The sequence below is a fragment of the Aedes aegypti genome, chromosome 3 (assembly GCF_002204515.2).
Source record: "Aedes aegypti strain LVP_AGWG chromosome 3, AaegL5.0 Primary Assembly, whole genome shotgun sequence".
Lineage (NCBI taxonomy): Eukaryota > Metazoa > Arthropoda > Insecta > Diptera > Culicidae > Aedes > Aedes aegypti.
Window position 1 is genome coordinate 284447061 of NC_035109.1, and position 12018 is coordinate 284459078.

Genomic DNA, 12018 nt, shown 5'->3' on the forward strand with positions numbered 1-12018 from the left:
CAGGGTTTTTGGTGAATAACGCATAACAGTCCCACTGATAGTAGTGACCAATGATGTGCTAAGCATACTGCTGTAGATGACCGTTCTTACGTATAGATTGTACCGAATGTAGAGGCCGTATATCCTCAAGACAATGTTAAAGCACCTAATGACGGCTCAAGTGACATGTGCCAAACGGAGCCACGTGTGGGGAAGTGAAGAAATATGATTTTATAGTTTTGGATGGAAAGCAAGGTTTTCTGTATGTGTGATAATGAGACAATCAATGAGTTAGTGAAAAACGAGTGGATGAGTTATTTAGAGAGTTTATAAGATGTTCTAAATTCATATATCGACTCATCCAGCTCCAGGCTAGACAGAAACTCATCTGCGAAGTCAAGGTTATTCTGCGGAGTAAATATTTAACTCAAAATCCACGACACAAATCTTCACACGATTTGACATTTCTTTGGACTGGTTTGGCAAAATCTTGATATTCGATACATCGCAAATTAAGCTTCAGAACCACCAACATATTTGCCACTTGCACCGAAGAACCAATAATCCGGAATAACCCAGTATGTGGCCAGGTCGTCCAAAACCTTTTTAACTATTCTTCCTTTGACTTCTTCTTGACTTTAAGTATCAAGTTTGATAAGTCGCAAGATAGGTTTCAGAACCGCCAATATAATGGTCACCTCCTCTGGAGAACAGGGAATCCAAAACAACCTGGCATCCCAACTAACATTTGGTGCAAATGTAAACGTTCTTTAGGCCCTCTTTATACGGCTTTATGCTGAGTAAAGGCGCTGTACATACGAACGAAAGCTTCTATGCGATCCTTTTACCAACAAATCTGGCGAATCTACTCAGCTACTTTTAAGCTGTGTTGGCAGCTCTTATTCATACCGAGCATTGCTCTATCTCGACAGTTATACGACAAGTAGCTGTGTAACATCTTCGGAAGGCGCTTTCTCAATCATTTCGCAACTGTTGAATAATTATTATACAGCTTCGCTGTATTATCGATTAAATATTATTTTCAAGCTGTTTCACAGCTTCCAGAATTCCTATCATAAGTATCTAAATTTAATGTTCCCAACGTTACCTGCCACCGCTTGGTATCGAACTCACGATCTCTGCATCCACAAGTCTCGACGCTGTCCTTGTTGCCACCACAGTCTATATCGAAAGGCAAAGAAAACACATCGTTTTGTTCTACATCGAAAACGGTTCACACAATATTTTATAATGATCGTAAAAGATGTCATAGCCGCGCTTACACCACTTCATCAGGCTGTAAAAGGGTGCGAAACGTCAAACGCAATGTTTACATCCAACAAGCTGAGTAGATGCGCAACAAATTTTTGTTTTACAGCATACTGCTGTATGCCCGCTGTATAACTAACGACAAAGCGCTTCTTAAATATATATTGAACAGCATAACAAATCATATTGTATAGAAGCAGCCGGATTGATGATGGCGAGTTTTATTCCACATCATTAGGTTGCTATCTTTTACGGTGTTGAGTTACAGCTTAGTGAAAGCAGCAAAAGCGATAACTGACGAAATTTATTCAGCAAATATTTGTAGCTGCAAAACGTTTGCGTTACAGCTGTATTAACGCTAATCGTTCTATTTTTGACAGCTTTCATTTTTTGCTGCGTTCGCTGCTTCAATTCAACTGTTATACAGCACAAAGCAAATAATTATGGCTTATAGCGCTAAAATTGTTAGTTGGGATGTTATCAAGTTATCCAAGAACCTTTGAATTACCCTTCTTTAACCTTGATTTGGGAATTTATGTAGTTTGATGTTGCCAGCTATGTTTCAGAACCGACGGTTTAGAAGCCATTTCCCACAGGGAATCGGTATTCGGAACAACCCAGCATAAGGCCAAGTCATCCAAAAACGGTCGAACTATTTTTATTTAGACTTGGTTTGTTAAATCATGAAGTTATTTAGTCGCAAGCCATGAACTCGAAATTAAAGTGGTTACATTTTCTTCAAGTGGGATTATTTCACTACTCCCCGTGATAAATCGGTAAATTTTTAATCGATGACCGTGGTTCCAAACACTAGAAGAATTTTGTGATCGACCCTGAAAATTCAACTGAAATTCCTTGAAAAACGGATGGGAAATAAAATTTTGATATTGAAAATTTAAATAAAATCTGACGTCCGGCTCGCATGAATGATGAATGCATCCCCATAATACAAACACATAAAACAGGTTGTGTTCCACATGGAATGTAAAGTTAACGTAAGAAGGTGTTCAAAACGATTTTCCCTAACACCAGCTAATTCAAAACTGCCTACTGACTATGTTGGATTTAATCCAACGGGAATTTCCAAAATTATAATTCTCCGGAACGAAAATAAAAACTCTGGATCCGTTGTCAGGGGAGAATATAATTTTCCTATGGAATGATACACGAATTCTTACATAAGTTCTTATCACAGAGAAACAGACGTCACACTTCGAACAAACTTTCTTCGAAAACATCGTAAGTAATTCAAATCAAAATACGTTGGCGCACTAGCGTGATCTGACGGCTGCTTGGCCAAACTCGACGTCAGCCATGTTGAACATTCTCAGATGTCAACAAGAATGTCATTGCAACACACGCACACAAATTTACCTCCTCACTCACCTCGCTGTCGATCGTGTTGTTTACAAAAGTTTACTCGGTTTTTTTCGATAGACTTCACAGGGGAATTATTCATACAAATCGTATTTCAATCGTTGCGTGAAAGGTAAGTAAAATGCAATTGTTGCTAGCGGAAAACCTCTGGATATTTTTTTTGTTTTCAGTTGGAATCCGCCACGAAGAAACGCTGCAACAACGCAGTGAAAAATAGGAATGGAATTACAGACGAGTACCCAGCAGGAACCTGCAACGACTAATGGTAAATAGGCAAACCGGTGAGCAATTGTAGGGAGCGGTCCGCCATCCGACAATACTCCTAGCAGATACAAACCAAACACGTCGTCTGGACCGGCACCTAAAACATGGGGAACTACGACCGGAAAAACGGTTCCCGAAAGGAAGGAAGCATGTCAGCTGAATTTCTGTGGAAATCCTGGCTGCCGCACTTGGACAACGCCGTAGATGGAGTGGCAACATCGAGTTGAAAATCCTACACCGGAAGTTGGAACGTTGCTTACTGATCATCATGGAGGAAGTGCTGATGATGGTCGGTTTATAGTACAGGTACTGCCGATAAACTACCAGTGGAGATTTATTTTTGGCCGTCTCACTTTCTCTTCTCTTTGTAACGAATGCAAAATAAAAATTTTGAAAATTTTTGTGTTCAGGGTCTGGGACTGGTTGTCCAGGTACTCGACGTCTTCAAACTCTGGGTCTGCTTCTTGATAATGATCACTCTGAGGTTCCATGGTGAAAAACGATTTAAATGGTCCGATTGGATGGGTTGGGACGGCATTGCCGTGTAACCTAGCAAATGAATGATTATTGGGCGTATTTCAAGTAAAAACAATCGTTAAAAACCCCTGCTTACCCTCTTTCCGGTACTCCGGCGTTTCTGAATTGGTTGCAATCGAAGTGGTCGGAACACAGAACCCGCTTTCGAACACCACTTTCTCCACCGATATTGAATTCTAAGGACAGCTGCTGCCACTGGCAAAAAGTTACCCATTGTGAACATCTGTGTAGGTGAAACATATTTGTGAATGTGGTGCCGTTTTATGAGTTTTAACAAATCTTACCTGTAATTGTCGCGAGGAAAACAAAAAAAGGATTTTCCACAATTTTTGCCTTGACGATTGGGACAAGCGATGAATTCATACTTGCGACCCATGTTTTTCGAAAAATAAACAACAAAATGTGACAAATTCCTGAGCTCACTTATACTACCGAACAATGCAGCCAGTGGAGGCAGTTCAACTGTCAACTGCCATCATGATTTTTTAGAGCGCCACAAGCGGTGGATCAACCAACTACAAAAATTCAAATTGACTGTTTTTTTTCGTGGCGATGACCGTCGATTAGAGTGTGACGTCTGTTTCTCTGTGTTCTTATCTTGGTTTCAATAATTCATATTGGTTGTGTGCTACGTGGAGTGCGTTAGGTGAACCTCTGTATCCCATTTCAGAGGGTTCAAATTTTTATGTTTGTGTTTTAGGAAAATAAGTTTTTCAGTAATTTTACTTACGTTTAGTTCCCTTTCCTGCTCAAATGTCAGTCTGATGTCGGTCAAATTTCTATTTTCCTAACCTTTCAGTCTTATGAGTTCGAATTCCGTAATTTGCGCTTTGATGTAGGCAACTTTCGAGGGTGTATAGTGACCTCAGCACAATCTAGTGATTTAAGTTTTATGTTCACAACATTACAACTAGTATTTTGATATTTTAGGGAAATTAGCAAATCTGTCTTACCGTTATGGGCACTGCACTGTTAATGTTCGTTTAGATGTAACTCGTAGTAATGTAGGTTACCTAGTTAGTAAGTATAACTTTAATATCAAATTAAGCTATTTTAAGTAGATAATCTTACCAATTCTGCATGTATATAATAGATACTAAGTTTCTCCTTTGTTTCACTAGTTTTAAGTTCAATTTTAAGTTATTTTCACTAGTGTTTAATCTGCTTTAACTAAGAATCAAGTCCACGCCTTTTAACTTGTATTGTACAATGGTTTGTTTTTCTGCCTGATCTGTCGACTCACCTGGTGACAGGGCGCGTACCTGTCACTCCTCATCCATACTACCAAGCTGTGGACTTGCTCGCAAGGTTGCGGACAATATAGAGATTACGGTTATAGACTAACGCGCTGGCTTAATGGGGTAGGCCAACAGTCCCCCGGGGTACGCCAACTTCTGGTTGGCTTACTGCTCTACGCGTTGAACGTCTAGAACCGCCAACTTTGCAACGGGGCGCTCGTAGACTCCAGTGGCTGTCTGTACTGTCGCTGATCGGGTCTGTCCGTCTCGGCTGGAAGTCGTCGCGATGATCCTGCCTTTTGGCCAACAGTTTCGTGGGGACTTCGGGTCGACGATGACGACGACATCTCCGGTAGCTAGGGGCTTTACGGGTTGGAACCACTTCGACCGGCGGGTGATCTCTGGTAGATAGTCGGTTACCCAACGTTTCCAGTACCTGTTCGCCAAGATCTGGGAGGTGCACATGTTCTGCTTCAGGATATGACCTCTGTCATCCAAGTTGACCAACGGTTTCGAGCCACTGGAGGAACCGAGTAGAAAGTGGTTTGGAGTAAGGGCTGGGGCGGAGTCTTCGTCCAGCGGAACGTGCGTAAGAGGACGGGAATTATCGACGTTCTCGATCTCTACGAGTAGATTGCGAAGGACTTCATCTGTAAGAGATTTTGTGGTGCAGACTGCCATCAAATTATTTTTGACGGTGCGTATCAGCCGCTCCCAGCTGCCACCCATGTGCGGTGCCAACGGAGGATTGAACACCCACTCGGTCTGCTCCGTTGCGAACTCTCGCATCATTTCGTCGTGATTAATCGCACTCTGAAGCCGTTGTAGTTCGCGATTTGCACCAACAAAGTTGGTGCCACGGTCGCTATATATCTTACGAGGTTGGCCACGACGAGCGATGAAATTTCGGATGGCCATGATGCATGAATCAGTGCTGAGTGAGTTGACAACCTCGATGTGTATGGCTCGAGTGGTCAAGCAAGTTGTTAGCATTCCCCAGCGCTTCTCGTGCCTTCTGCCGACAACAACTTCGATGGGACCGAAATAATCGATGCCTACGTGAGTGAACGGACGGGAAAATGCTTCTAGACGACCAGGTGGCAGGTCGGCCATCATCGGGATGCTTGGTGTTGCACTTTCATTCTTGCATTTCTGACAATTTCGCCGAACTTGATTGTAGCAAGTCCGTAAGCGAGCGATCTGGTATTTCTGACGCAGCTCATTTATCACCGTTTCGTGATTCTGATGGTGGTAGCGATTGTGGTAGTGTTGAATTATTAGTGTGGTAATGTGGTGCTTTCTTGGAAGGATTATGGGATTCTTTGCGTCCTCGGTGGTGTACTCGCACGCCGCAATGCGTGTCCTCATTCGCATAAGGCCGCGGTCGTCGATCCATGGCAGGAGTTTGTACAATGCATTTGATTTTGGAAGAAGTTTGGCAGTCTGTAGGATGCGTAGCTCTTCAAAGTATTCGGCTTGCTGCACAATGTGTATCAGCCGTACTTCGGCTGCGCGGAGCTCATCGCTAGTAAGAGGACCACTGTACGTGGGTTTGCGTTGCGACTTGAGGCGACAATTTGACACAAAACGTAGTATTCGTGCCATGACGTACTGCAACCGCTTCCAGTTGGAGAACTTTTGTACGACGATGACTGGCTGCGGCGGAGTATGATGAACCAGTAGACTTGTCAGTAACTCCGTGGTTGTCGACTCATTGCGAACGGAAGACGTTGGCCAACTTTCGGGATCTTTCCACAAAAAATCCGGTCCCCGGAACCACCTACTTCTGGTGGACATATCAGGCAAGCCATCCCACTTGGTTGCATCGTCGGCAACATTAAGCTTGCTTGGTACGTACTGCCACTCGTGAATTCCGCTTGACTCCAAGATTTCAGTGACGCGGAAACCTACAAATTGGCTGTAACGACGGTGATTGGAGTTAATCCAGCATAAGACGTCTCTGGAATCGGTCCAGTAAAACCTTTGTGTAATCCGGATGGATAGTGTGTCAAGCACAGTCTTCGACAGCCTTGTTCCAATAACTGCCGCTTGCAGCTCGAGCCGTGGAATCGATGTCAGCTTCAGAGGAGCGACTCTAGCTTTAGCTGTAACTAATGAACAGTAGATTTCTTTGTTTTTCAGGACCCGCAGAAAGCATACTGCTGCCATTCCGTCTTTTCCAGCGTCGACAAACGTATGGAGCTGGACATCATCGGCTGTATCGATGAGATGGCTGGGCCACAAGCATCTAGGAATTTGTAGTTTTTCCACCTGCGGTAAAGCGCTTAGCCAATGCCGCCATTTCTCGAAGGCATCTTCGTCGATTTCTTCGTCCCATGTGATACCAGATCGCCAAACGTCTTGAAGTAACACCTTCAAATAGGCGAGAAAGTGGGCAATCAGTCCTATTGGGTCGAATATGGTCATCAGCACTCGCAGCATCTCTCGTTTTGTAGGACGTCGATCGCCCTTCAACAAATCCGCATCGTATCGATTCCAGCCAATCTTGTAAGTAAAGGCATCAGCTGTTGTATTCCACCACATGCCTAGGACTTTCTCAGTGGCCAGTTCAGTAGACAGGTCTAAGCTTTTCTCGTTATCTACGCTCTGCTTCTGCAGCGCGTTCATGACGTTTTTGGAGTTACTGATCCAATTCCGTATCTCAAAGCCTCCCTGGGCGTGGATGTGCCGCACATCCTTGGATATTTGGATCGCTTCTTCCTCTGTTGCTACGCTAATCAGCATGTCATCGACGTAGTGCGATTTCGCAATTGCTTCACACGCCTCTGGATGACTTCCGATAAACCGGTCAGCATTGACGTTCTTGACGTATTGCGCGCTACTAGGAGAGCAGCATGCTCCAAAGGTCATCACTGTCATGGTATAGATCACCAATTCGCCCTTTTCATCCGTCCAGTAAAACCATTGATATTTCTGATCTTCTCGACGAATGTTCACCTGATGGAACATCTCGCGGATGTCCCCCGTCACCGCAATAGGATGCTGTCGAAAGCGCAGCAAAATGCCAAGAAGAGAGCACAGCAGATCTGGGCCCTTCAAGAGAACCGAATTCAACGATACACCGTGAACTTTAGCGGCTGCGTCCCATACTATTCGAACTTTCCCGGGTTTGTTTGGGTTGGTCACTGGAAAGACGGGCAAGAACCATGCGTTGCTGGATTGCTGCTGAACTTCGTCCTGCGAAAGTTTGCGGATGTACCCTTTGACGATGTAGTCGACTATCTTCTGCTGCAAGACTTCTGCGAGTTGAGGATCGTTTGCCATGCGCTTCTCCAAGCTTCGGTGTCGACGAAGAGCCATTGGCCGGCTATCAGGCAGACGGACGTTGTCGTAGCGCCAGAGCAGGCCGGTCTCGTACCGATCGCCTACGAAGCGTGTAAGAGATTTCAGCAGCGTCTCGGCTCTTTCATCTTCGGCTGACAGAAGTGCTTTGGATGAACTATTGATTCCTAGGCTGTCGATTGCGAAATAGTCCTTCATCGCTTGATGCATATCATCATCGAACCGCTCATTCAGCGAGCTAACGTGGAAGCTGTAGTGAAACATGCTTAGCGAGTCTCCGGATCCCAAATTGCCACAAATGGTCCAGCCTAGGCGTGTTTTGGTGGCGATTGGTTCTCCGAATTTCCCTTCTCGACTCTTCAGGGTTAATCCCAGTTGTGCATGCTTGGTTCCGATCAAAATCCGTGGGCGTGCATCGTGGTATGACGAAATTGGTAACCCTTCCAAATAGCGGTATGATTGTTTCAGTTCATCGAAATCTAGGGTCTGCTGCGGTAGGCGTAGCTCGGAAACGGTTTGAACCTCCTCTAAAGTGAATTTCGCTGCACCTTCATACTGTCCTGCGACTTGAAGTCGAACGATACATGAATCCTTCTCGCACCGCTCTGTGCCGCCGGTCCAGCGTAGGCATATTGGACTAGGGCTGCCGCCTAGTTCAAGTTCGTCGGCCAATTCTTGGTCCAACAGCGTTGCTCCTGACCCTTCGTCGAGGAAAGCGAAGGTATGAACCATTTTTGCCGGTCCAGTTAGTACTACAGGAAGGTAGCGGAATAGGACAGTACTAGAAACTGCTTGGTGCGTATTACAGACCAGATCGGCGTCGCTTGTTGTCGGCGGAGTAACTGGATTGTCAGCCGTCTGGCCGATAGTTTGCTGTTTGAACTTCTGTTCATTGTGCAACAACTCGTGATGCCTGAAGGAGCATCCATCTTTGCCACATGGTTTTGCCTTGCACAATCCTTTGTGTTGGCGAAGACAAGTTCGGCAGAGACCAAACTCTCGGATGACAGCCCATTTGGAATCTCTCGAAAACTCCAAGAAACGCTTGCATTTGTCCACGGATTTACAGGATCCTTTGCAAACCGGACAGGTATCCTTCGCCGGCGCGGTTGTGGGCGTTGGCATTGATTCAGCGGCCGGGATGGAGCTAGTGATGGACTTCGTTGGTGTTTCTGAGTGGGCATTGAGGTACGCTCCTTCTTTTTCTTTTCGGCGAGCGTCGTTTCGGATCGGCTTCGACTGCAACGGGTCTATCGGAAACGTTACTGAGCTTGCTGCTTCCGCTAGCGAGTAGATCCATTCGCTGAAGGTCGCCAGGTTGGCCGTTAGCTGTGTCTTCCGGTGTTGCGCCCAATTCAGCCTAATCGAAGGCGGTAGCTTGGAAACAAGCTGATGAAGAAGGGTCACGTTATACATATATTCCTCCAGACCACACGATTCGACGGTTGCACAGAAATTCTGGACGTTTACAGCAAAGTCCACCAACGTTTCAAGACGATCTTCCCGAATTGGTGGCAGAGCGCTGATCTTACCAATCAACGTGTGTACGATGATCTCCGGTTGGCCGTATAACATTTTGAGGGTATTGATTATACCTTGGACATTTCCCGGATGCATTAACCGACATTTGACTGCTTCGTAGGCTTTTCCCTTCAAACTCTTTTGCAAGCGTACGAGGTTTTCCTCCTCTGTATATCCACACATAGCGGTCGTACTATTGAGCATGGATAGAAAGATCGGCCACTCCTCCGGGTTACCGGAAAATGATGGCAAGTCCCTGGAAACCGCTTGTCTTGCCGCAATTTGAGACCGTGATAACTGGAATGCATCGTCGTTACTTGGCAGCTCTGCAAATGTAGGGTTGTGACCTGAAGTACCACCATGAATCTGCTCTAGAATTGTGGAATTTGCCAGAGTTCGCGGAACTCGGACCGGCGCTGAATGGATTCGCGTAGATTGAGGTTGTATATTTGGATTGAAGTATTTGGACATTCTGATAGGTGTTTGCTGGCGTTGTTCAAACTCCTGCGGTGCTGAACGCTGGACTTGGTGACCTCGCATCTGCTGTGCTGGTGGTTCATGGAACTGCTGCGCTACCTCCAGATGACATTCCTTCTCAATCCAATTCTCCACTCGTCTCCGAGAGCATTCACTACCGGAACGCCTACTTGATCCGCTGTCGCTCGCCAATTCATCGAGAATTTTGTACTTTCTCTCCAGAAACTCTCTGTGCTTCTCCGCTTCTAGCTGTTCGGCTGCCCGCCGTCGCTCTGCTTGCTGCTGTTCGAAGGCTCGTTCTTCTTCCAGCCGCTGCAGCTGTAATTTAGCGCGATTCCTAGCGGACCGCTGTGAGGAAGTACAGGACACTATCGATGATGCTTCGTCCAATCGGATGGTTGGCAACCCTGCCAGCTTCGGGACATACAACTCCTTCCCAGTCCCTTTTGGAGCTGATGGTTTCAGTAACTCTGGTATACCGCTCGATGAACCCTGAATCCCGGTTGGAGAGGCCTGTTTCGGCAATGGAGTACGCTTGGATGGAAGCGTCTTGCTGGACTCTTGCTGCGCTGAATCTCCGCCAGATGCTGCCGTTGTTCGCTGGTTCCATGTAGCCGTCTTGCAATTGGCACAACTCCAACTTTGATCGGCAACTTCGTCCGTTACACCAACGCACCCATAGTGATGCCAACCGTCACACTTGTCGCACTGCACCATGTCATCCGTATCAGGTCCTCTACATCTCCTGCAGGTGTGTCCATCGACGGTCTTTTCCATCTCTTCCACCACCACTACCACATCATCGTTTTCCACATTATCAACCACTTCACTATTATTGGCCCTTTGCCGATCGCTCTTTCCACTCACTTTACTACCTTTTCCGTCGGACTTCGAACCACGACTTGACATTCTCGCGAAGTGATAATTCGTAATAAACGAAAATTATATATTGTTGGATTTAATCCAACGGGAATTTCCGAAATTATAATTCTCCGGAACGAAAATAAAAACTCTGGATCCGTTGTCAGGGGAGAATATAATTTTCCTATGGAATGATACACGAATTCTTACATAAGTTCTTATCTTGGTTTCAATAATTCATATTGGTTGTGTGCTACGTGGAGTGCGTTAGGTGAACCTCTGTATCCCATTTCAGAGGGTTCAAATTTTTATGTTTGTGTTTTAGGAAAATAAGTTTTTCAGTAATTTTACTTACGTTTAGTTCCCTTTCCTGCTCAAATGTCAGTCTGATGTCGGTCAAATTTCTATTTTCCTAACCTTTCAGTCTTATGAGTTCGAATTCCGTAATTTGCGCTTTGATGTAGGCAACTTTCGAGGGTGTATAGTGACCTCAGCACAATCTAGTGATTTAAGTTTTATGTTCACAACATTACAACTAGTATTTTGATATTTTAGGGAAATTAGCAAATCTGTCTTACCGTTATGGGCACTGCACTGTTAATGTTCGTTTAGATGTAGCTCGTAGTAATGTAGGTTACCTAGTTAGTAAGTATAACTTTAATATCAAATTAAGCTATTTTAAGTAGATAATCTTACCAATTCTGCATGTATATAATAGATACTAAGTTTCTCCTTTGTTTCACTAGTTTTAAGTTCAATTTTAAGTTATTTTCACTAGTGTTTAATCTGCTTTAACTAAGAATCAAGTCCACGCCTTTTAACTTGTATTGTACAATGGTTTGTTTTTCTGCCTGATCTGTCGACTCACCTGGTGACAGGGCGCGTACCTGTCACTCCTCATCCATACTACCAAGCTGTGGACTTGCTCGCAAGGTTGCGGACAATATAGAGATTACGGTTATAGACTAACGCGCTGGCTTAATGGGGTAGGCCAACAGACTATTTTGTTCTAGATCAGCGCAGCGAATTGTATAGTGTGACAGTTATGCGTAGAAATACAGTAGTGGGACAGTTATGCGTGGAAATTCAACAATGGGACAAATTGACTTGGCTTGCTTTTCATTGAGTTTCCGAACAAAGTTAATTTTCGGTGTGTGTTTTCTAAAACTATACGTAAAAATAAACTGTTCGA

General features: G+C 44.8%; 2 long non-coding RNA genes across 2 annotated transcripts; one reads left to right on the plus strand and one right to left on the minus strand.

Moving 5' to 3' along the window:
- Positions 1 to 2444: 2444 nt before the first annotated feature.
- Positions 2445 to 2833, plus strand: LOC110679331. Its single transcript, XR_002502398.1, has 2 exons — positions 2445 to 2737; positions 2796 to 2833. It is a non-coding gene; the product is annotated as an uncharacterized LOC110679331 (long non-coding RNA).
- Positions 2731 to 4010, minus strand: LOC110679330. The gene is made up of 3 exons (XR_002502397.1): positions 3711 to 4010; positions 3503 to 3649; positions 2731 to 3438 (listed from the first exon to the last, which is right to left on the minus strand). It is a non-coding gene; the product is annotated as an uncharacterized LOC110679330 (long non-coding RNA).
- Between the last annotated feature and the right edge of the window lie 8008 nt (positions 4011 to 12018).